This window comes from Octodon degus, unplaced genomic scaffold (assembly GCF_000260255.1).
Source record: "Octodon degus isolate 3935 unplaced genomic scaffold, OctDeg1.0 scaffold00026, whole genome shotgun sequence".
Taxonomy (NCBI): Eukaryota; Metazoa; Chordata; class Mammalia; order Rodentia; family Octodontidae; genus Octodon; species Octodon degus.
Window position 1 is genome coordinate 39,238 of NW_004524602.1, and position 6,040 is coordinate 45,277.

Sequence of the window (6,040 nt, forward strand, 5' to 3'; positions counted from 1 at the left end):
AGTACATGCCTGAAATCCCAGATAATCAGTATTCTCACACAAAAAGATCACAAATTTGAGTCCAGCCTGAGAAACTTATGTGATTATGTCTCAAGATATCAAACTAGAGATGACTGAGCATGAAGCTCAGTGGTAGAGGACCTCTTAATTCAGTCCCAAGCAACCTCCAGAAACAAAAAATAAAAAAAAATGAACAAAAGGGTGTAATTTAAAGGACTAATGGCAGCGTTTCAATGGTTAAAGTACTTAGTAAGACAAACTAAAGGAAGAAACAGTATTTGTCCATAACACACACTCTTACCAGTGTCATTAGCAACCTCATTTTCTGGACAAGGGATGCAATCAAAACAGCAGGCAGGCTTTCCCTCCTGAGGAGTTTTCCTAAATCCAGAACTACAACTCTCACTGCATACAAAGCAGGGAATCTAAGGGGAAAAAATATATCTTGGGAAATATTACAATTTTACTTACTCTTTACAACAGCAAAATAACTTAGGTACACAACAAATTTGAATATAATGAAATGATCTATTTTGTTAATAATAAAAATTATATAAATGAAGGACCATTGTGTATCTGTATATACAAAATAGGATAGATATACAGCTACTTTCTCTTAATTCAATGAGAAGATTTGTATTAACAGTGTTTGGACAGGATATCATGTCTGCATCTTGTACTATGAATAACTACTATGAGGACAACAATACGCAATGTATTAATTATTGTAACTGTCCTACCAACCTGTTTTGAAATTTTCTCACTGTTATTTGTTTCTCAATAAAATTAATAAAAAGCAAGAAAAAAGCTGTAAATATTTGCAAAATGTATTAAATATACATGTTCCTTTTCTGTTCATCACAAAACAATAGTAAATAAGAAAATGTTTCATATTGAAAATTGAGTTACTCAACTTCCATATGACCATTTCATGAGTAAACAAAACCTTCAAGAATATGTTGATTAAACTCAGCAAAATATTCTAAAAGAGTACAGAAGCCCATAATATCATTGGGTCTTCTGTTTAACTGGCAATGTCAGAAATTATTGACCTGAGTCCCCCACAGCTCAACATAACAACATGGCTTTACTTCCTATATTTCATCTTCATACTTTTCTACTGGATGGTTAAGACCAAGGTAAAGCAGGACCTGTGCAACAAGAGTTGTAGCTTTTTGGTCTGAGAAGGTCAGTGAAATGCCCTCAGGATTTATCTTGAGATCCTGTACCTCAGATTGTAGAACCTTTGTCAGTGTCAGCCATGTGGATGAGTCACGGCCAATGCTTGGCCTATGTGCTCTCTGTGAAAGCCTGAGAGAGTGTCTTCTCCCTATGTGACTCTCCTTAGGCACACTCTACGTCATCGATCGCTTTCCTCTTTGGCCCCATTATCTTCTTGATCAGAAAATTTGGGACACTACCGAGGTACATGACGTTACAGTACAAGTTATCATATGTCCTGAGTCTTAATTGACCTTAATATTTTGCTGAGTTTACACACCTATAATATTCAACAACGAAACTTAAAAAAAATTGGGGTATAACTATGAATGTCCATTTTGTATCTGTGTATTCAAAGTGGTTGGGATAGATATATAGTTGCATTCTCTTAATGAATAGAATGATTTTTTCTAATGGTGTTTGTAAGTAGGATCACAAGTCTGCATCTTGTACAGCAATTAACCACTGAGAAGAATGTATGCAGTGTATTATTTGTTGAAACTGTACTTTCGATTTGATTTGAAACTGTCTCATTGCTATATGTTTATCAATAAAACTTTGAAAAGAAAAAAAAAAGAATATGTTGATTGCTGTTGCCCTCTTTCTCCTCAACGAGGCAGCTGAGCGGCAGACGCAGACATGCAGATCTTTGTGAAGACCCTGACGGGCAAGACCATCACCCGTGAGTTGAGCCCAGTGACACCACTGAGAATGTCAAAGCCAAAATCCAAGACAAAGAGGGCATCCCACCTGACCAGCAGCGTCTGATATTTACCGGCAAACAACTGGAGGATGGTCGGACCCTCTCTGACTACAACATTCAAAGAGTCCGTCCTGCACCTGGTGCTTCACCTGCGAGGTGGGATCATCAAGCCATCTCTGCGCCAACTTGCCCAGAAGTACAACTGTGACAAGATGATCTGCCGCAAGTGTTATGCCCGCCTGTACCCCTGTGCTGTCAACTGCCGCAAGAAAAAGTGTGGCCACACCAACAACCTGCACCCCAAGAAGAAGATGAAATAAAGTTCACCCAGCCCTTCGTCCAGAAGGACACCACCTGCCCGATGCCTGCAGCCTTGGGGCCTGAATAAAGTTTCCCTTCTTTTACTAGAGAAAAAAAAAAAAAAGAATATATTGATTGCGACAAAGTGTAATATGATGAGGTTGAACATACCTGAGTGATAGCCATGGCCCACTCTAGCATATCCTCAGATATAGACAATTGATGGACAAGTGGAACATGGGAGGAAAATGTTCCTAATTTGACCTTAAGCCTAAGGCCTTCCGGAAAATTCCAAAAGTTGACAATGTCATACTCTGCATCCAGTTTCCATCTCTCATCCAAATTCACTTGGTCTCCAGCAGGATTCTTAAATTGAATATTTTTCAGAAAAGGGTGCAGCTAAAACAAACAATATTATAGATGGGACAATGGCCCATGTTTTGGGGAAAAAACATGAATAAAGAATGAACCCATGAACACTGAATTAAATAAATGTTAATAATGAAAGTTTACCATGGAATCTAATGAACTGCCATAAATATCACTTTACTGAAGAATAATATGTCAATATATTCCTTTTAAAAATCAGTTTAAGTAGAAAATGTTCTAACCAAACCAATTTAAACAAATACTGTTCAAATGTGCTAGACAAAAATCCATTGTGTAATAAAAGCTTCCAAAATCCATTTTGCTCTATAATTTTTGGCAGTATCTATCTGTTAAAAGAGGTTTTGACAGGGAGATAACTCAGTAGAATAAGTGCTTGCCTGGCAAGTACAAGGTCCTGAGTTCAATCCCCGATACTGCAAAAAGCAAACAAAGAGGTTTTGAATACTGGGATTGAAGAATTAAATGAAAATTTAATATTCTATCTCCAGTACAGTGTTCGAACTCCTCAAGTTCATAGAAGATGAATTTTTCCTGTTGTATATAAAGTATTTATTGGTAAAAGTTTAAATTTTTAAATGAACTACTAAGAGGGCAAGCCATTGGTATCTATCATACCAAAGCAATGCCCTGGTCTTATATGTCCTCCTTGTCACTGATTAGTGACAAATAGTCAGGTAGCTATTTCTATCAAGCAAAGGTTTACTTCCATAGCAATAAGGTGCTACAAATCAGTTTTTAGTTTTAGAGTAAAGATTCTAAGCTTCACCTTTGAGAGTTTTCTTTACTTATATCATATACAATGGAACCTTGGTTTGTGTGCATAATTCCTTCTGGAAATATGCTTGTAATCCTGAGCACTTGTCTATCAAAGCACGTTTTCTCATAAGAAATAATGGTAAGTCAAATGTTTCATTCCACAACTCAAAAATAAATATTCATATAAATAATCATACAAAATGATTGAAATATTTTGGTACAATATAAAATAATAATGAAAAGATGATAAAAATTATAAAGAAAAATAAACTGATCTATACTTACCTTTGCACACCTTTATGGTTGGTGAGAGGGAGGCAAGAGACAGCAGGGTTATGGTGTAGGACAACTGTCACTCCACTAATGGAGTCACTGTTATCTATTGGCTTAATGGAATATCTTTTTTCTCATGCAGCTAAAAGAACTTATCCAGTGAGACTAACTTTGCCCTCCTATTGAGGATTTCATGGTAGTGTGATACTGCATTGTCATTAAACAGATTCATTGTTTGTGCTGTTACAGCCTTATTTGGGTGGTGCTTTTCTACAAAATTTTGCACTGTTTCCCACATTTTCCACATCTCCCTAATCTCATTGGAAGTGAGAGATTTCTCCACCTTTTTCTTCTCCTCTTTTGCAGATGAGATCTTCCCCATAATCTCTTGATTTTGGGAGAAATCACTTACCGTTCCTGGAGAGAGAGACAGAAATAGAGAGAGGGAAAGAGAGGGAGAGAGAGACAGAGGGAGACACACACACACACACACACACACACACACACACACACACACAGAAACAGAGAGACAGAGAAAAACATACAGACAGACAGAGAGACAGAGTGAGGGAGAGAGATAGATAGATAGATAGATAGATAGATAGATAGATAGATAGATAGATAGAAGGAGAGGGAGGAAGAGGTATGGAGAGAGAGAGTAAGAGGGAGGAAGAAAAGGAAGGATGGAGGGAGAGGACTTTAGCTCAGTTTTGATCATGTGAAAATTGTTGTTATATACCATTTACACTGCAAGACATCACTCATTTATCAAGTTAAAATTTACTAGAAATATTTGAATGTTTCTCAATTTGGGGAACACAGATTACTCACAATTCAAGGTCTTACTGAATTTTTAATTTTTGTTCTCCTAATCATATTGTACAACAGTATTTTAACATTCCCTTTTATTGAAAATTAGTAAATCTACATTAGAAGATTTTTTTAATTTGGGAGATATAGAAAAAGATTACCTGTAACCTGGATCATAACATTTTTGTTAAATTTATATGACATAGATTTTAGCAAAATAAATTCATGTCATTATGTTGTATTTTATTTTGACCTCCATTTTTTTTAATACTCTGTGCATTTTATTTTACAGACCACAGTAGCATTTCTCCGATGTTCCATGATTTGCCTGGTTTGCTTTGTCTATAAATGTGATTTTGTTCTTTCTTAACTCACATGGCAAGGGCTCAGGAGATGCTTATTAAGTGGGGGAAAAGACTGGCAAACTACCCTAACACTGCAATCAGGATACATACAGTAGCAGCAATGGTCAGGAGAGAAATGCATCCGGGAGAGATGACTCTTTGCTCTTTGACTTGAGTAGAATAAAAAGTTTGACAGATTTAATTGGGCCAATTGTCATCACTTTGTTAGGATGACCCTGTTTGGTGAGCTTGCATTTTTACTTTCCTGGGATTATTGGGATTATTTAGACAGCTGCAGATGAATTAAAGTTTGTAAACAATTTAATTTATTTGATTCTTTTCAGCTGTCAAAACATGTTGGTGACCTCCTTTCAAAATATAATGTAAAATACTTTGCTGGAAAAAAATTCTAAGCTTCATGTTTAGAGCATACATGGGATAATTTAAGAAGTGCACCATGATCACAGTCTATGTGCCATCCAGTGGAATGAACATTACCTGCCAGGGATGAAAAACCATTGCCTCCCTGTTTATCACTGGTGGCATTTCTCCTAGTTGAAAGAGCATCTCATGGAGAGCATGAGCCACCGCATACACAGCATTGTATATATTGTAACTCATATGTTTCATGGCCATGTCAAAACGATTCACAGGCAACCATGCCAAAGAGGCATTAGGTAGACAGTTCTCCAATGTGCAATCAGAATCAGAGAATGAACAATGGAAATTATGGAACCAGTAAGAAGTGAGGTAAGTGTCCTCTGGGTACTTGAAAGGGTTAACTGCCTGGACAAAATTTTTGAAACCTGAAATCTCCTCATGATGATTTGAAAATATCAGAGTTCCATGGAATGAGTCAAGTATAAAATTTTTGCCAGCCATGTCAGCGTGCCATTGGGAATTTGTGATCCAGACCCTCCATGTGGCTATATATGGCTCTATAGCATAGTTCACATCATTCAGACTATCAATATCATAGTAAATTACAACCACATTGACCAGTGATGCTTCCCCACTTAGGATAATAGACTCATGTGTACTTGGCATATATGATGCAAGAGGAGATGGGAGCATTTTCACAAATGCTACACAGACTCTGTTTCTGTCCATCTCTGCATGGACATCTGAGAGAAATCGATGACCTTTATGACCTTCTGTGATGACAAGTCCTACCCAAGTCCAGCTGAAATGAAGCATCAAGGAAACCATGCCAAGGGCCAGAGATGTGTCCTTTTGGGAAACC

General features: G+C 37.0%; 1 pseudogene; it reads left to right on the forward strand.

Annotated features, from left to right (window-relative positions):
• Positions 1 to 1,851: 1,851 nt before the first annotated feature.
• Positions 1,852 to 2,244, forward strand: LOC101568370 (annotated as a pseudogene).
• Positions 2,245 to 6,040: the final 3,796 nt, after the last annotated feature.